This window comes from Lissotriton vulgaris, chromosome 2_1, assembly GCF_964263255.1.
Source record: "Lissotriton vulgaris chromosome 2_1, aLisVul1.2, whole genome shotgun sequence".
NCBI classification, from domain to species: Eukaryota; Metazoa; Chordata; class Amphibia; order Caudata; family Salamandridae; genus Lissotriton; species Lissotriton vulgaris.
The window spans coordinates 1918665067-1918685952 of NC_141687.1; the positions used below are offsets into that span (position 1 = coordinate 1918665067).

At 42.1% G+C, this 20886-nt stretch overlaps 1 protein-coding gene across 11 annotated transcripts in view; it reads left to right on the forward strand.

The window, feature by feature from the left end:
* The window catches only part of AKAP13 (A-kinase anchoring protein 13), a 1375395-nt gene that overhangs the window by 1122214 nt on the left and 232295 nt on the right, over nt 1-20886 (forward strand). The window lies entirely within an intron of this gene.

Consider the following 20886-nt stretch of genomic DNA (forward strand, 5'->3'; position numbering starts at 1 on the left):
AGACAACCCTTCTGACCATCAAGCGAAGGTCTTTTTGACCAACTTAGCAGCTCTTCAAATTATACAGAAGGGCTTCGCACCAACACATGACAAAAGCCATCTATTAGATACTGTGCTCAGCAATGACCATAAGCTCCACGTAGGTCCACCAATCCCCCTACCCAGGACCGACCACCTACTGGTGCCGTTAGACTGGAAAATCCCGAATCCTCCCCCGGTTCTAACCCCTGCCCCACTAATGGGGAGGAATTGGTCGAAGGTCTCTGCCAGCCAATGGACACATTCCCTCACAGTCACTCCATTACCAACAGGGGATGACCCAGACTCAATTAATAGGAACTTCAATGCTTGGATACAGACCTCGCTGGACTCTGTGGCCCCCCTGAAAACCCTTTAAAAAGAACTAAGTCTAAAGTAGCACCATGGTACACCCCTAAATTCAAAGAGTTAAAACAAAGATGCAGGAAACTAGAGAGGGATTAGAGACAGACATCAGGGGTGGAAGATAGAATGAACTACAGAGAAGGTATCAGGAAATATAAGGCTGAAATAACATTGGCGCAATCCTTGTTCTATGAGCAAAAGATAAGGACGGCAGCTAATGCCCCGAGGGGAATTTTCCAAATCGCTAAATCCCTTATTAAAACCCCGTCAATTCTCCCTGACCTCAAAGAAGCCCAAAATCTTTGTGACAAACCGGCAGAGTGCTTTAAAAAAAAAACAGCGTATTTCCCCCTTTTTCACCTCAAACTAACTCAACTCTCCGGGGGCTGAGAACCCCCCTCCCCGCAAATTCAAATTGCCAGCTAACGGAATTCCCATTGCTTAATGAGGATTCCCTGAACGCTCTAATGTCAAAAGTGCCATCTGTCTCTCCCACTGACCCCGCCCCCCGCGCCAACTGTTGCTAGTTGCGGATATAATCAGACCATTTATCCTAAACATTCTGAATGCTTCAATCACCACAGGAATAGTACCGATGGCATGGAAATGCGCCCAGGTCAGAGCACTATTCGAAAAACCCAACCTCGACCCGGCTATTATGGCTAATTACCGCCCTATCTCCCTTTTACCATGGGTGAGCAAGCTGCTTGAGAAGCACATCAATTCCATTCTGGTTAACTACCTGGAGTCTAATAACCTACTCCATGACTCTCAAGCAGGCTTCCGCCCCAAGCTCGGGACAGAGGTCGCCCTGTTGGCAGTAACTGAGTTAGCTCTGAGGTAAATGGATGAAAGGGGCACTACGGCAATTATGCTGCTGGACCTTAGTGCCGCCTTTGACACCGTGGACCACAACATCTTGCTTTCTCGTATAAGACACCTCGGAGTCACAGGACAGGCCCTCACCTGGCTGCAATCCTTCCTAGAAAGCTGGATGTTTCAAGTTTCGGAGGGTGCCACTCAATCCAAACCTTGGCCCCCCAATTGTGGGGTCCCCCAGTGTTCCTCCCTAAGCCCAACCCTTTTTTAATATTTATATGGAGCCTTTGGCAGAGATAGTGCGCCCTTTCGGCTTTGAAATTGTTACCTAGGCAGACGACACCCAATTAGTGGTAGCGCTTAACCATTCCGAGGGCACGTCCAGCAATCTGGGCCGCTGTCTGGAAGCAATAACCAACTGGAAACGAAACAGGGACAAAACGGAGCTGATGTTCCTGGGAAAGTCCCCAACGCCCGGAGCCACCATTGATTGGCCGACCTGCATGGGCACCCCACCAGAACCCAAAGATTAGATTAAAAGTCTTGGAATATGGCTCGACAACACCGTAGGCTTTAACCAGCAAGCCACCAAACTCTCTGCCACCTGCTTTGGCCTGATGAGGATGCTGAGGAAAATTCTGCCTCTCCTCCCTTTTCAGGCTCAGAGGATTATGGTGCAGGCAATCATCCTGTCCCGCCTCGACTACGGGAACACCCTCTACCTGGGAGCTACGGTGAGCTCCATCAAAAAACTTCAGGCCACCCAGAACGCGGCTGCACAACTCCTCCTGGGACTTCCCCGAAGACCCTAGGGGTCAGCCGCTATGAGAAAACTCCACTGGCTGCTCATACAGGCCAGGAATAAATTCAAGGCGATGTGCATCGCCCATAAAGCTATGTGGCAGAAAGGCCCTGCAATGATCTATTCCCTAGTCACCCCATACCCTCCCCAGAGATCTCTACGCTCCAGTACTAACTTTCTGGCATCAACTAGGAAAATTAAACAAGCTAGATGGGGAGGCCATTCCTTCTCCTGGATCGCTACCTCTGACTGGAACTCCTTGCCCCTCACCCTGCGTAGCGAACCAGATCTCCTCAAGTTTCGCAAACGTCTGAAAACATTCCTTTTTCAGTAACCCCTCAGGCTGACTGCATCCTCTGCCCACCCGTCCTTAGCGCTACGAGGCCTCCGGGTAGAAGTGCGCTTTATAAAACCCCATTTTATTTCATTTCATTTCATTTCAAATCAGCACACTAGAGCTGCGATCTGTCCATTTAGCACATGATGTGAACAAGCAAGGGGGCACTCGCTCTCGTCCCCTAACCCTGGAAGCACAGGCTATTTGGAATCGGCTTCTAGCGAGGAAGCTGATGTTATCTATGATTCATCTGCCAGGATTGCACAAGCAGACTCAGCCGAAACTTCGCAGAAGCGCATGACATGGATTCTGCACGACAACGTCATGCAAGATATTTTTCTAGAATGGGAGTATCCGCAAATAGACCTGGGGGAGTGCCATTTTGATCTGGTTTGGGACATTTCTGTACATGTTTCCTCCCATTCCCCTAACACCAATAGTCCTCAACAAGCTATACCGAACCAGGACCAGAAGGTTCCTAAAAGCTCCAGAACTACCTCAATAGTGGTGGTATCCGAATCAACTCCACCTTTCTGAAAGACCACAGAGGAGGCTATCATGAAGACCGGATCTCCTCTACAAGCTCCGAGGGAACATTTTCCACCCCAACCTTCTCTCGCTGAGCTTGACAGCATGTGTCAAAATTCTGCAGTATTGACATGAAGACCTTTTGCAGTTGTGTATGGCCACTTCCGGAGTCTTTAGGAGCCCAGGCGATTTTACGCTTTTAAGTGGAAGATGTTCTACATGTGGTGTATTCCGAATGATTTCCATTGTATTTCAGGGCAGGGGGGTGTAATATTAGCTTACCTTCTCCATTAAGCAAATTCTGGCCTGCAATTCTCATCCATTCAGGTACATCTTGCAGCCATAACTGCTTATAGAAAGTCCCCTACACAAAAGTCATTCTTCCAGATTTATGTAGTGAAAGATTTCTTAGAGGTATTAAAGGAGTTCCCACCAGTACGATCTCCTCCTTGGAAACTAATTATGGGTCTTTCAAAGCTCATGGGGCCACCGTTCGAGCCCATACACAAGGCATCCCTACAACACCTTACCTGAAAAGCTGCTTTTCTGGTAGCTATCACTTCGGCACGCAGGGTGACCGAGATTCAAGCTCTCTGTACCAAAGAGCCTTAACTAGTGTTCCATGCTTACAGGTTATTGTTGAGGACTGACCTGAGTTTCCTTCTCAAAGTAGTGTCTGATTTCCATATTAACCGGATGATTTCTCTCCCTACTTTCTTTCCAAACCAGTAGAAAGAGCATTACACACCTTAGATCTCACACCTTAGACAAGACCAAAACCATCACACAATCTGACCATCTGTTTTGTTAATTATGGTCCTATCAGGACAGGTCTCTCATCCCTTAAATAGTTCATCTCTAGGTGGATAGTTTCTTGTATCCTGTTCACTTATCAGTTAGCCAATAGACAGTTACTTGCTAGACTCAAAGCCCACGCTACAAGGCGTAAGGCAGCAACCGCAGCCCTTCTAAGGTGTATCTCCATCTCTGAAATATGCAAAGCTGCTACATTGAGATTAGTGCATACTTTCACGTGGTATTACTGTCTAGATTCTGACACTAAGGCAGACATCCAAGTAGGGTAGGTCTCCTTAAAAAATCTTTTTCAGTGATGATGACTACTGCATTTATTTTTCATGGCTCAGCTGCAGGGTTGTGGGATGGGCCTGCGATTCTATTCTAATACTTATGACAATTGATGAGGATCTCCTGGAAAAGAAGGATTATTTTCTTGCCTGTAATCCTAGTTCTCTTGCAGAGGAATCCTCGTTAAAGTCATAAGTATCCTGCACACCTCCCTGGATGAGGTTTGCATACATCAGTTCCTACTGGTCAATGTATTATGTCGATTCATGTCACTGTTAAAAAAGAACTGACCTAACTGTCACCTTGGGAGCATGATGGGATACAGGAGGTCCTGGATGTCTTAAATGCCTGGTGCCAGAATTCACAAGTTATGCTTTTAATGCAGCCTATTAGCTAACAATGCCTTTCACATTTCTTTGCAATTTTCTCTTCAATAAAGGCTGCGTTTTTAAACCTTATGCTCTCTCTTTCTGCTAGAGTCTGCTGTGAAGTTCATTAGAGGAAATTTCAATGTACGCAAGGCATTTTTAGCCCTTAACATATAGTGCATATATATATATATATATATTTTTTTTTATGACAAGACCTATCCGATAGCCCGTCATTTTGCTGAATACCATCGTAGCAACAGGGATTTACTCAGTTATTACTGCATAGATCAGATTCCAAGGTCAGAACGTGGTGGGAACAGGGAGAAAGCCCTCCGCATTATGGAATCTAGATATATTATGGACCTCAAAACCATGACACCGTGGGCTCTTAATAATGATGCAGAAATGTGGGTACACCTTTGAAATATCCTGATCTAGAGCACTGACAATAATATTCTGTCAGGTAGCCACAATAATATCCTGGAAGTAAATAGAACCAACAATTGAAGCTTTGTAAATATATATGTTTGCTCCCCATGAATGCCTTGTAAATATATGAATATGTAAATAGTGGTACCATACATTCTCTGGTTACTAGCCCATACAGGGCTCCAATGGAAGAACTGTAATTTAACTGTTCTAGTGCTGTGTAGATAATACTTGTAAATGTTTGTATAGGACTTATAGGGCTCTATAATGGAATATACTATATATGTAGAAAAATACCTGCACAGACGTTTGTGGTATGAATTAGGGGATACACCCCCACACAACGAATGGGTAGGAACCCAAACGGACTGAACTTATTTGTAAATACATGGTACCTAATATGATATACCAAAAATGTGCACTCCATGGTAATAATATTTGTTGTTGTCAAACACTTTTAATTCTACACTTAGCACTTTATCTTTCGTCATTCTTGAACACTGTGAAAACCCTTGTATTAACATACTACAAGATGGCCGCCACGAAAAATGTAATTGACCGTCATCTATTTTGATGATATGAAGGAGGGCGGATAGTTTAAAATGGCGAGAAAGTTTGCACAATACTGACACTGACGAAGCCTGTGAGCAAAACGCGTCTGTCGGGGGTGAAGGGGGTTTGGAAATAAATTAACTTTTGATCACAACATCGGAGTGCTTGCCGTTTTTCTAGACGCAAGAGTTTGGAAGTGCGTGGCGATATATATATATATATATCAAGCATTTGCAATGCAATAGGTCTCGCATTTTTGAGAGTTTAAGCTATTGGCATTGGAAATGCCAATGCTTTTTATTTATCTGTTTTTATAATTAACAATTAAATAAAAGGCATTGTGATTTACAATTCCAATAGCTTAAACTCTTGTAAATGCGAGACCTATTTCTTTTCAAAGAAGCGGCAAACATTGTCCAGGGCTGCTTAGAAAGTAAAAGCGCGGATGGCACGCGGAATGTTGCAGGAAAGCATTTGGTGCCTGCAGTAGGAGAAACTCCTTAAAGAAAAATAGTGCTTACAGACTAAATAAGACCTACGTGTCGGCTGCCTGTTATCAATATAAGTAGGAACCCAGCAAGTACAATCTAAATAATTTAAAAAATACTGAAAGTCAACATGGTCTCCATCCCTCCCCAAAAGCCTTTTAAAGATTCCTTATGTAGATATAATAGCATCTTCTAGAATGCCCTGCAGTGTGTTTCTGAATAACCTGAAAAAGGAAATCGGCTGCATTCTGATACCTGAAAATGTGACACCTTATTGAACCTTGTTGCTTTAAACAATATTTGTGTAAATGTACCCAATGCAAGGGTTAATCTGACCTAATTAAATCGTAGGCCTTAATCTCTCACTAAAAAAGAAAGACTAAACTAACATGCATCCTTTGTTTTGTTTACAAACTGATCTCACTATTAACCCCTTCTACCTCGATAGTGCTAGACAGGTCAGTTGGCCGACGCGCCCCGCCCACTCATTTAAACCGCAGCGGTATTCGCGCCACAAGGTAAGCGGCTAAAAACTAGGGCAACATGGCGTGTTTACATACCCTGACTTCTCTCAGTGGACCGTGGATGGCTAGCAGTACCTGCACAATATCTTATGTCCTTCACCCGCCTGAAGCAGGCACAAAATCAAGACAGGTATACAGATACACTGATATAAAACATGCATACAGGAACAGTTGAAACACAGGCTCATGTGCATTAGAGGTGCATACGGATGCACAGATTTAAAACATGCAACAGACACACAAACCTGACATGAGTGCAGATGCACACTCGTAGGCCATGCGTACAAACAGTGGGGGGAAAAAAAGTAGGGGAACTGTTGGCAGAGACTCCGATGGCGGGTTAACCCAAGGATTGAATCAGTGGGTGGAGTCAGAGGTGTGGCCAGAATGTGCCAAACAGACCAATTTTTAGTATTTGTTTGCCATTTCACCGACCAGTCACAGCTTATTGTGTTATTTAATTCAACCAATGGATACACTTGATTATTTAAGGTTTAATAGGAGTTATTGGCATTTAAATACATTCGCAAAGTAGGATATATTTCCAATCACACAATGTCCCAAATATACTTAAAAGTGGAATCACAAGCCATTTCTCTCCTTAGCACTTCTCCCCCTTCTTCCTCAAGAGCAGTTCAAACATGAATGGCAAAATATCCTAGTTTGCAAATGTTTTCTATATAATTATGGCTCTGCCATATTTGCCACATAATACATCATCCACTGCATAATCTTAGTTTTCACTAATAATTTTTGTAGCTCAAATGGATATAAAGTTACTAAAAAACGTGACTTGAGTTGCTGCAAACTTGACTGCCCTTTTCAAAGGTTGATTATCACCTTTCTCACTGCTGCATTTGTATGTTATACTGATACTAATGAAGCAGAATCTTTGCAGAGAGTTAACTTTTAAAAAAGTCTAAATAATAAAGTATAAGAAAATATATTGCATTACACTACCGCCTATTTTTTTGTTGTTGCATAATTTAGTTAACACTGCAGCATCATTTTGTACCCCCATTGCTGCATAATTCTAGTGCCTCCAGAGCAGGTAGCACATGTTAAAAGCGCATGTGCATGAAGCAAGGAGACTGTGAAGTTTGCAAACTTAATTTGGTGTGCGTGCAAATCCTGCATTGCCGACCCCTGGTGAGTTGCAGCTACTACTGCTGAAACAAGGCCAATGGAGGTACCAATGGGTGAGGCAGACTGGCCTCTATGGCAGGGCCAGCTTTAGTGCTGGTGGCAACCTGTGCAGCAATGTTTGTTGATCCCCTATGTCTCGGACTCCCTCACTACCACCCTTTAACTGTCCCCCTCAAGTCACAATAACCACACTCTTTCTCAGATGCATTTAATTTGATTTACAGTGCCACTCATACCAGTGTATGGTGTCAGAGCACTTTACATCCCACACACTACACAGTGACAATCAATTATGTATGTAAATCACTGTATAGGAAATGTTACATAAGACAAAGGACTGCAAGGTGTACAAGCCACATGACAACCATACTAGCAGGCAGTATAGTTTAATAGCTCACTGTTCTATGTTAGGATTTTCACTCATAAACTGCAAGTAACAAAAGGATCTCTCTGACAAAAGCAGCAACCTACTAACCTAGTTAACATGATTTGCACTTTGTGATCTGCATGGTACATGTTCTTTGCAGCAGGCACAATTAGCCCTCTGTGCTACCTTTCCAGGAGTCAACCCTTTCACTAGAAAAAACTCTATCTCTCTAGGAAGAACATTAATCACCAAAGTTATCATGACATTTTTTTTGTTGCTGAAAATTGCTGGAGGCCAGGAAGGAGGTAGCAATTTTTTTAAACTATAATATGCTTGCAAACCCTGCACACCCAGCCAAAATAGGTATCCAGTGCGGTCACACCGTTCGCACCGCCCTAGCCTGCTCAAAGTTCATGTGACCTCAGTGACAGAGTCACAGTGACTTGGTCACTATTGCTCTAGGGTGTGCTGCTTCGTCGGCCTGCCCGCAAGACAGGAGATGAACTTCAGTATTGATTGTGGTGGGCAAGCCTTCAAGGTTAACCCATACTTGCCACCACAAGGGTCCACTTGTTGGTGCTAAGACACAAGGGCTTCTTAGGTGTAGCAGGCCTTCTAAGTTCTAGCATGCGAATATGCTCCTTCAGGAAAGTGGTCTGGTGGACTGGTCATTAAATATGAACCTTGATTCCCCAGTTACAGAGTCAGCAGCTCTGGCCATAGTGCGACATCCTCTCCTCCAATGAACACCATACTGTCCCAGTGAGAGAACCTCGCACTACCTTCAGCTACAACCTAATTGTGCCCCGCTATAAACACCTGGATGTGGCTGAATTCAAATTACGCACAAGACAAGAGTAATATGCTGCCTTAAAAAAAAAAAATCCCAGAAAAATCAAACACTCATAGGGAATGCAAGATTAAGTAAAGCATGTGAACTGTAAGCATAAACAACTTGGTTACCTTAACGATTTCTCACTCACTATTTACAAATCAGTGAGTGCTTTTACCTGAAAAGATAAGGACATGACTACAGGGCCCTGAAAGGAACCGTTTCAATGTCCATTGCTTATATCCGTAGAAAACATAAGCAGTATGGTTTTAAACAAACACAGAGCCATGGTACACATTTTAGTTTCCAATCCACCCATCAACTAGGTATTGCAATATATCCAGGAATGGTGCACTTCCCCACCTGGGGAAAACAATGCTGTTCAAAGAAAGACTAGAACACAAAAGTAGCGTTTCACTGCAAAGTCTGTAAAGTGGCGCTAATGTGTTTAGGTGTGAATACAATCAAACTGGTCAGTTTGCAAGCACTCTGTCTTGCTTTAATTAGTTATGTATTTATTTTTCATATTTAAAACATTTTATTTATCTCCATCCAGAGGCTGCACTTTGAATAGAAAAATATCAGAAAAGGGGCATTTCACGGGGAAGCAACTAAATAAAAGAAGGAAAGAGAGGGTGTAAACCGTTCCTTCAAGTCACTGTTTTCAGTGAGTGAGGAGCAAGACAGAAAGAGAGGGGATAAGAGGAATAGAGAGGGGGAGAAGGGCAGCAGCCAGCGCAGAAAAGAAGAGGACATTACTCACTGATTCAGTGCTCCTGGGCAGTCCATCGAGGCACATGTCCGGAACGTGAACCATCATTCTTGCTGATAACAGAAACCTGCACGGCGCACCCGGAGACACCGATGGGAACACAGTGTGACCAAACATCAGATGCTCTCTGTACCACACACGCAGCAGCTCTGTTGGATGAGAGCACTTCCGGTGTGCAGCACACACAAACAGGAGGTGGTGAATACGGAAGCCTGGGTGCAGGCTTCTCAGTCTGTGGATAGTTATGAAAGTTCCCCTCGAACACAGATTAAGCTGTAGAGCGGACGGAAACTGTAGTTAGGCGGTGCTGCTTCCGGAATAAACGGAAGTGAAGCATCGCTTCTACAGCCAATAATAAGCCTGATAAGAAAAGTTTTGATAACGTTAAACGAATGGGAAGAAGCAGGGGAAATTAAGCGAGTTTCTCCCAATATACAAATTACTTAATGCCTCGTAGAGGCAGCACATGCGCTGCCCTATGCGAGACCTAAAAAAGAAGCAGAGCACACGGGGTAGTTCTCAAAATTAGGTGGAAAGCAGCTCCAGTATAGAGCACTTTCAACACCAGCAACACACTAAATTTGTGCACCTCAAATATCTGTTTTTCTATCAAAGTGCCATCCACTGTGAGATAGAAAAGGACAAAGTATTTTGCCATCTCTACAGCAAAGTCTTTAAGTATAGGATTAGCACAGTGCTATCTATGTCGGTAAGCAGATTTAGAGTGTCGCTGGTTTTGAGAGTGCTCTATACTGGAGCTGCTACCCAGCTAAACTTGAGAACTACCCCGTGTGCTCTGTGTGTGTGTGTGTGTGTGTATATATATAATATATATATATTATATATATATATATATATATATATATATATATATATATATATTTTCCTTCGTGATTCCACACGCTCCTCTCCGTATGAAAAGACACGAGCCCAATTGCATCCAAAAAGTGTTTATTTTAGCAAAATGACAAAAAAGAGAAACTCAACGCGTTTCGGGAATTCTCCCTTGTTCACGAGTCAAGCTGTGTAAGTTTGGTTCAAGCATTTAAACACCATGTGACTTCTAAACATAAACAAAAGACTTCCGCGATTTTAAGTAAACAAAGCGGTAGCATGGGGAATGTTTTCTTTCTTAAAACAATTGCATACGATTTTGGACATTGGTTGATATAACAAGGTATTCAATTTAAATAAACCGATTGTCATAATCAAAATAAAGGGTTACAACTTTATAAGTGTTACGCTCCAAATTATAACATAACCCATATTATTACCCCCTTGCTTTCCGCAAGATAATATATATGCTGTCTCCTTGGCAATTATATGTATGGGGTTATTACTGGTTATGTGATACCTTAGCGTGGCCCTGTCAATTAAGAATACAGCCCCTGTGGGCAATTGCAAAACGTTAATGGACCTTGTTTAACCTTATCGGAAAATTAATGTCACTCGTCCTGGCAACCCTTCCAACATAATATAAGCTCATGCTTAAATCACAGTGACTACCAAGATACTAGAATTCAGCCCCAGTGGGCTTAAAACTTTCATTCAACCAATTCAATGTCTGTAGAAATTGCCTCTTTCTCAAAAAATTCCGCATTCCCTGTAAAATACAAAAAACTAAATTAAAACCACACACAAACAAGATATTATTACAGTTCTTAAAAGAGTTATCATTCGAGAGCACATGTATATACATCAACCTATAGGGTTATTTCAAGACAGGCAAAGGGGCACCTGGGTACAGCAAAAAACTGTTACTCAGTTCTACTATACTTAGTGTGAAAAGGTTAACCCAAATGTACTTCCATCTCCTCGTCATTATTATGCCCAAGGGGTGTCATGGTCTTATACCTGATTATAAACTTAGATTCGAGTCTTCTCAAACACTGTAGTCTATTGCCACCTCTTTCGTTGTACTTCACTGTGTCTAAGACACAGAAGCTCAGCAGATCTGCATTCTGGTTATGATGACTTTGGAAATGTCTCGCTATGGGGTAAGTTTTGTCCATGTTTTTAATCGCACGCAAATGCTCTAGTACTCGCAGCTTGGCTTTCTTAATTGTACTGCCAATATAGGCTTTTTTGCATGGGCAGAACAGCGCGTATATAGCAAAATCAGTATTGCACGACGTGTGTTCGTGAATTACAAAAGGTTCTGCCTCAGAAGACAAAACTGCTATTTTTACATTCTTACTGTTCCTGCAGGCCTTACAATTTCTACATGTATAAAACCCCTGTACAGTTGGTGATGTTAGTTTACTGGGTTCAATTGCTTTACATAATTGGTCTTTCAAAGATTTCGCTCTTCTAAAAGTTACCTGCGGCGATGCTTCTACACAGGTGGCTATATCTGGGTCGGAGTGTAGCACAGGCCAGAATTTGGTCAAACTTTTCCGCACTAAAAATGCTTTACTGTTGTAAGTTGTAACAAACCTGGTTTTAGTTTCTTGTTCCACTGTCTCTGGCTGTTTCACAAGCAATGACTCTCTACTCCTACCCGCCACTACTTTTTGTGCATTCGCTATGGTCTTCACTGGGTAACCTCTTGCTGCAAACCTCTCACACATTATTCTCTCTTCGGTTTGGTACGCGTCTCTTGTGCTGCAGTTCCGTTTAGCTCTTAATAATTCCCCTACTGGAATGCTCTGAATAAGGGAATTAGGGAATTAGGATGGCAGCTACGCGCATGCAACAAGCTATTGCCCGACGTTGATTTCCTGAATAATAAGCGGGTAGGAGTAGAGAGTCATTGCTTGTGAAACAGCCAGAGACAGTGGAACAAGAAACTAAAACCAGGTTTGTTACAACTTACAACAGTAAAGCATTTTTAGTGCGGAAAAGTTTGACCAAATTCTAGCCTGTGCTACACTCCGACCCAGATATAGCCACCTGTGTAGAAGCATCGCCGCAGGTAACTTTTAGAAGAGCGAAATCTTTGAAAGACCAATTATGTAAAGCAATTGAACCCAGTAAACTAACATCACCAACTGTACAGGGGTTTTATACATGTAGAAATTGTAAGGCCTGCAGGAACAGTAAGAATGTAAAAATAGCAGTTTTGTCTTCTGAGGCAGAACCTTTTGTAATTCACGAACACACGTCGTGCAATACTGATTTTGCTATATACGCGCTGTTCTGCCCATGCAAAAAAGCCTATATTGGCAGTACAATTAAGAAAGCCAAGCTGCGAGTACTAGAGCATTTGCGTGCGATTAAAAACATGGACAAAACTTACCCCATAGCGAGACATTTCCAAAGTCATCATAACCAGAATGCAGATCTGCTGAGCTTCTGTGTCTTAGACACAGTGAAGTACAACGAAAGAGGTGGCAATAGACTACAGTGTTTGAGAAGACTCGAATCTAAGTTTATAATCAGGTATAAGACCATGACACCCCTTGGGCATAATAATGACGAGGAGATGGAAGTACATTTGGGTTAACCTTTTCACACTAAGTATAGTAGAACTGAGTAACAGTTTTTTGCTGTACCCAGGTGCCCCTTTGCCTGTCTTGAAATAACCCTATAGGTTGATGTATATACATGTGCTCTCGAATGATAACTCTTTTAAGAACTGTAATAATATCTTGTTTGTGTGTGGTTTTAATTTAGTTTTTTGTATTTTACAGGGAATGCGGAATTTTTTGAGAAAGAGGCAATTTCTACAGACATTGAATTGGTTGAATGAAAGTTTTAAGCCCACTGGGGCTGAATTCTAGTATCTTGGTAGTCACTGTGATTTAAGCATGAGCTTATATTATGTTGGAAGGGTTGCCAGGACGAGTGACATTAATTTTCCGATAAGGTTAAACAAGGTCCAATAACGTTTTGCAATTGCCCACAGGGGCTGTATTCTTAATTGACAGGGCCACGCTAAGGTATCACATAACCAGTAATAACCCCATACATATAATTGCCAAGGAGACAGCATATATATTATCTTGCGGAAAGCAAGGGGGTAATAATATGGGTTATGTTATAATTTGGAGCGTAACACTTATAAAGTTGTAACCCTTTATTTTGATTATGACAATCGGTTTATTTAAATTGAATACCTTGTTATATCAACCAATGTCCAAAATCGTATGCAATTGTTTTAAGAAAGAAAACATTCCCCATGCTACCGCTTTGTTTACTTAAAATCGCGGAAGTCTTTTGTTTATGTTTAGAAGTCACATGGTGTTTAAATGCTTGAACCAAACTTACACAGCTTGACTCGTGAACAAGGGAGAATTCCCGAAACGCGTTGAGTTTCTCTTTTTTGTCATTTTGCTAAAATAAACACTTTTTGGATGCAATTGGGCTCGTGTCTTTTCATACGGAGAGGAGCGTGTGGAATCACGAAGGAAGTTGCAGGGCTCGCCACCCGGCACGAGCCCACATCGTATGAGGTCTTGTCAAGGCGGCGTTTTTCAGCGCGTGTGGAAAACCAAATTGATTTTATATATATATATATATATATATATATATATATATATATTATTCCACAATTCCAGTCTTCTTGTACCAGAAAAAACGGCCAGCACTCGGGTGAGATATTATTCTTTTTATTTTGTTCCCGAACCCCCGACAGACGCGTTTCGCTCAAGGCTTCGTCAGTGTCGTTTGATATATATATATATATATATATATGTATATATATATATATATATATATATATATATATATATATATGTACAAAAATGTGTGATGACCTGGCCACCGTTTTTTCATAATAAAGTTAATGACCATATTAAGGATCTGGGTGGGGGTTCTTATTCTCCTGTCGTGGTGAATGTTTTACTGCCTGACATGGAGGATATTTGCACTGTGGCTGCAAGTGTCAACTTGGAAGCGGTTACCTCTGGCTCTCTCTCCGAGTTTTCGTCTTTGGAGCATGAGGATTTCTGTAGATTAGCTGATGGTATTGCCTCTGGATCTCCCCTGGATTTGATGCCTTGTAAGATCTGGAAAGAATTTGGGGCAGAGCTGTTCCCCACGCTTCGTCTGATTTGTAATCAGTCTCTCACTGATGGAGTGGTGCCGTCTCAGTGGAAGCTGGCATCGGTGACACCCTTGCTTAAGAAGCCCTCCCTCGGTCCTGAGTGTCCCAAAAATTTTAGACCCATCTCCCTCCTACCTTTCGCTGCGAAAATAGTGGAACGGGTGGTGAGTAGCATACTGTCTAAATATGTAGCACAAGCTAAGCTCTTGGAGGAAGAGCAGTTTGGATTTCGGCCAGCATATGGCACTGAGACAGCTCTGGTGAACGTGATAGACGAACTTCGGGGGCGGGCAGACAGGGGCCAGGCAGCTGTACTTATTCTGCTTGACCTGTCTGCCGCCTTCGATACGGTTAACCATGAAATCCTGCTGAGACGACTTAAAGAGGTGGGAGTGATGGGTTGTGCCCTTAGGTGGTTCCAGTCTTTTCTGTAAGGTAGGCAGCAGGCAGTGTCCCTCTCTCCCTACAAATCTGTTTTCACTAGTGTCTCGCATGGCGTACCACAGGGCTCGGCCATCAGCCCTATTCTTTTTAATATCTACTTGAAACCCCTGATGGCGGTCATCAAGCGTCATAACATTAGGATCGTTAATTATGCGGATGATACGCAATTCATTCTCTCCCTGGATGGAGCACAGTCAACTTCTCTAGAGGGGTTTCATAGTTGCCTGTGGGACACGACATTGTGGCTGAGGGATAACTCGTTGCAATTTAATGCGTCCAAAACTGAGGTGCTTTACTGTGCCACGCAAAGGATTCCTTCCGGGTTGCCTAGTCATTTTTGGCCCTCTGATTCCCCCAATTTGATTCAGCCTGTTAAGTCAGTTCGCAACCTGGGTGTGATATTCGATTGTAATCTCACTTTGGAGGCGCATGTGACGAAAGTTGTAGGTTGCTGCCTGGCAATCATTCGTTCCTTACGGAAGATTTTTCCTTTGCTTCCCCCATTGGCGGGCTCATTGATAGCACGGAGTACCGTACTTAGCAAAGTTGACTACTGCAATGCCCTGCTCCTTGAGTCCCCAAAGTTTTTACTGTATAGGATGCAGAGGTTGCAGTCAACGGCAGCTAAATTATTATTAGGCTGGTCCAGAAGGTCCTCCGCTTCATTGGCCCTGGCGTAGCTGCACTGGCTCCCTGTGAAACAAAGAATCAAGTTTAAATCACTCTGCTTAGTATTTAAAGCCCTGTATGGAAATGGTCCTACCTCTCTTCAAAGTAAATTTGAGTGGTATATTCCTACCCGAATGTCATTCTCAGATGGGGCAAAACTGATCAAAATCCCCAGATTCAAAAAAGTCAGAGCAGGTGGTAGATCCTTTGGGGTCGCTGCTGCAAAGCTCTGGAATACCTTACCTCTTGAGCTGAGACAAATCAGTGACCTCTTTCCATTTAGAAGGAATTTAAAAACATGGCTATTTCCCAATATCTAGGGGTTGGCTTTAGTAGGGTCTAAATGAGGTATGTCATGTTGAGTTACTACTAGCGCCAGGATGCCTGTCAGGTGATAGTTCGCTCCGGAAATGCTATAAATAAATAAATATAAATAAATAAATATATATTATATATATATTTTTTTTAATACTTCGTGCATGTTATGCTATAAATATCTCTCTATATATGTGTGTGTGTGTGTGTGTATATATATATGACCTAGTTTCCATAGGAAAACCGCAACATTCTATTGGGAATAACTATGGCGCCGGTAGTTGAATCTTTGCGAATTTCTCAAAGAAGATGGCCCGCTCCTCTCCTTCCCTGAAAGTCTCGGGAAGATTCGTCAAGTGGGGGCCGAGAAAAAAGGGGGGTCCCAAAACGTGTTTTCCCCATGTTAATTTCCGTTGGACGATTAGACACGGCTAAAGCCCGAACCGCTGAACGGAATTACACCAAATTTGGGAAAATGGTAGGGTCTGGTACGCAGATCACGCATTTGGTTAAATGGTGTAAATCCCTCCAGTAGTTCCTGAGAAAATCAAAAGAAAAAATATATATATCTGGGCGGAGCCTAACCACACATCTCATCGTGAGATTGGCTGTCAGCACTTCATCCAAGGAGTGTTGGCAGCCATCTTAGGACCAATATACACGATAGCACCTCATTAAAAAGCATTGCAGGTAATAGAAGGTTTTATGACTTTAGTTACATTATAAATCATTTGTTGATGGTACCATACTCATTTTAGGAATTATGGTGTGTTCTAAGGTGATTTTACCATGTGAAAAAGCCTTCTGCTGGGATATAATGAGTCATGTTTGAAAGAAAACTATTATCTCATGCTTTTCCCACAGTGGTTTGGAAGGGGATCCATAAGCTAAACTGAAAGCATATTTTCTGTAAATTCACATTATCTTTCTCAGTCATGTGAGAATGAAGTCTGACATTCTCAGTAAAACATGTACATCCAACAAGGACAGAGACTGTCAGTTGATTCCTTAGTGTTCTACTGCAGCTTCCCAGAGTGTTCTAAAGAACAACTAGAACGCTAACTGTCCTACTTATTACAAAGGTATGGCACACCTGAAGCCATCTTGATTGGAATAAAGTGGTAACTCTTCAAACAATTTAATTTAAAAAGGAACAAAATGAGGAGGTATATTTTGCCATAGAAAGTATGATTAGTGCTGCAGAAAGAAAAATTAGGGCATATTTTGAGTGACTTCTCAAATCCTCTTCTATTTTATTAAAAAATTGTGACATGCAGTCTCCCAAGATGGCCACCAGAGACAAAAGAGCCCAAATGTGGCCCAAATATCACCCAGATGTAGCCCAAGTATAGCCCAATGACAGAATGTCCAAGAGTGTTCTAGAGAACAACTAGAGCGCTAACAGTCTTACCTATGACAAAAGTATGGCACACCAGAAGCCAACTTGATTGGAATGAAGTGGTAAGTCTGAAAACATTTAATTTAAAAAGGAACAAAATGAGGGGGTTCATTTTGCCATTGAAATTATGATTAGTGCTGAAGAAAGAAAAATTAGGGCACATTTTGACTTCTCAAATCCTCTTCTATTTCATAAAAAAAAATTGACATGCAGACTGAAACATGCACTTTGAATACCAGCAGCAGACTTCCCTGGTGAGCAGTAGCTTTACTACAGTACTCTAATGAGCAACTAGAGTGCTAACATTCAGAATTTATGACAAATGTGTGACACATCTGAATGCCTTCTTGATGGAACCAAAGTATACAAGCATTGAAAATGCAATAGATCTCGCCTTCGTTTAAGTTAAAGCCATTCTGTTTGTAATGAGGTGGCTTTTTAGCTTTGCTTTTATTAGTGTTTTTCAAACTTTCATGTAAATAACATGCATATGTATGCATATATGTATATGTATGCATGCATTTATATTTGTATTTATATAGATATGCAGATTATATATGTTTATAAATGTATGTGTATATATACATATACACATACATATAAATAAATGCATATGCATATATATGTGTCTATGTGTGCGTGTAGAGGTAGACAGGTAGAGACTAGTAGAGAGAGAAGTAGAGAGAGGTAGAGAGTATAGAGTGAGTAGTAGTCAGTAGTAGAGTGAGTAGTAGTCAGTAGTAGAGTGAGTAGTAGAGAGTAAGTAGTAGAGTGAGTAGTAGAGAGTGAGTAGTGGAGAGTAGTAAAGAGTGAGTAGTAGAGATTAGTAGCGAGAGTGAGTAGTAGAGCGTAAGTAGTAAAGAGTGAGTAGTAGAGATAGAGTGAGTAGTAGACAGTGAGTAGTAGAGAGAGTAGTAGAGAGTGAGAAGTAGAGAGAGTAGTAGAGAGTGAGAAGTAGAGCGAGTAGTAGAGAGAGAGTAGTAGAGAGAGAGAGTAGTAGAGATTGAGTAGTAGAGAATGAGTAGTAGAGAGTGAGTAGTAGAGAGTAGTGGAGAATATTCCAAAGTTTGGCACAGCACCACTTGCACAACAAGTCCAATCAAATCATATCCCTTAGAGTCCTTATTGAAGCGCAGAATCTTGGTGTATATTCAAATGCTTTTATTTTCCTTAAGTTTGTGTACCACAGCCAGCCTACGCATTTCGTTCTCTACAACAGAACTTCTTCAGGCGTTCTTATTTCCTTCAAGTTATGTCGGTATCCTGTTGTCTTATAACTAGATATTTCTTCCATATATTAGACGAGTCGTAAGTACATTCTTATTCAAAGTGACTAGGTATCAATTTTGCCCACACAATTCGGGCAGACTTGAGTAATTTATAGCATCCTCAAAGTCAGTCTTTCAAAAATTCCAAAGTATAGGACATGATAATCCAAATCCAAATGTTTCTCAAGAAAAGTCATTTTCAATTGTTCGTAATATCGACGTTTGGGCAGATATGACCCACGGACACGGTTTATGACTTTTCTTGAGAAACATTTGGATTTGGATTATCATGTCCTATACTAATTTTTGAAAGACTGACTTTGAGGATGCTATAAATTACTCAAGTCCATGGATGCTGCTGGGAACGCCCCCAGCAACACCCATTGCACGCCCCTTTAACGCAGGACACTGCGTTAAAGGGACTGATATTTATCAGGCAGGATTACACCACGGCTTAGTTCTGCCTGATAAATATCACTTAGTCTTCTGCGCCACCGGAACGTCACAAAAAGTGACGTTCCGGAGGCGCAAGGGGATAGTAAATAAAGCCCCATAGGTTTCACACTCGTTATAGTTAGGAAATAGCATTTAAAAAACCTTTGAAATTCACTGAAAAAAACCATAGGTTTCACACCAGTTATAGTTAGCTGGACATTTTACTCGTACAAAACCATTGAAATTCCCTCGTTCTAGTTAGTTGTACTCACTATAACTTGCGCGCCCGTAATCCACTGCTGATGATGAGGGATATAAGCCCTCGTCAAGCAGTAACCGCAATACAAGTCAGGGTACAATACAAGCACACCCAAAAGTAACCTGTGCTCACCTTTAGTAGCAGTCAGGCCTAACTCCTAACTTTAGAGGAAATGTATAATGTATTTGTGCAACACTTCAAACATTAAAACTGTGGAAACACCACACAAAAAGATTGCACATCAGGTAAGAGTAATAGAACCTTATGTTATAAATAAAATAAGACCAAAATGACAAAAATTCAGTAAGTAAAACCGGAGGTATGAATTGAAAGATAAATAAACTGTAAAGTAGTGCTTAGAAGCATAAACCACCAACCGGGGATATCTAATCGCACTAGACTAGGTCAAACCTAAAAGATCAGGCCTACTACGATTGAGTGCGGGTCGCATACGGTCCGAGGTTAGTCCCACTGAAGACCTTCTTAAGTTTTGCGCTAAGAGTCACATTCCTCGAGAGAAGTTGTCTGGGAGTAAGGAGAGCATCGCTGCCGGTGGACGGCATGGCACTAAGAGCAGGCTGGCTTTGCGGATGGGCGGGCAAGAGCCTTGCAGTGGCAATCCACGCTGGCGGATGATACTTGCTATGCAAAGAGACTAACTTGCAACAGCTCTCACTGATACTCTTTGCAAGTGCAGCGGATCTGAAACAAACTGGCTTGTTAGCAAAGAACGCAAAAGTATGACTTTAAGAGCTCAAGATACATACCAAGGACCTCTTGGGTTTTAGGAACTCGTTGAAGATGGTCCCGGAGCTATGGGGAGCCTGTTATGTCTTTGTTGCGCAGATCAGGAAGCCAGCAGACTAGCCCTGGGTTCCTGGGTTCAAGATGAGTTCCAGATCAAGTTCTTCATCTCCAGGCAAGAAGGTAGCCAGTCAGCACAGCAGGACATCTGCTTCTTCAGCGTGGCAGTGCAGCAGAGTGGCAGTCCTTTCAGAAGAACAGCAGTCCTTCTTACTGGCAGAGTATCCACAGGTCCGTAGGTGTACTTAAGTGGCAGAGTCTGAGGTCCAGTACTTCTACCCAGTTCGCCCTTGGAGTGGAGGAAACCTCAAAAACATGCATTTGAAGTCCACAGAGTCAATGTCCTTCCTGATTTCTCTGGAGCCTTCAGCAGGGGGTTATGTAGCACTTTGCGTGTGGACAGGACACATACTATTCAGATATAAGTGAGGCTTTGCCAGCTCCATCCTCCCTTCCTGCCAGGATGGCCCATCAGGTCACACCTAAGCTCCCATTGTGTGTAGCTGTCAAGGACGAATACACAAAGCCCAACTGTCTCCCACCCCAGACATTTGATCAGACACAGGCAGCAGACACCGAGTGGTATTTTCAGAATGGCAATCTCAAAACCAGATTTACCAAAAGATGTGATTTTATATTGTGATTCAAGAGACACCAAGCTCGGATTATTTATAACATCCCATTCGGAAATAACTTATAAAATGTAATAAGGTATTCACAATGTTATCCTACGGGGATATACACCTTGCAGTAGTGAAAAACGGATCTAAGAGTTTTTCACTACATGGACATTTAATACCTGCGCATGTAAAACGCAAAAATTATATGTCCTACTTTTTAAATACACTGCAGCCTACCCTTCGGCCGTC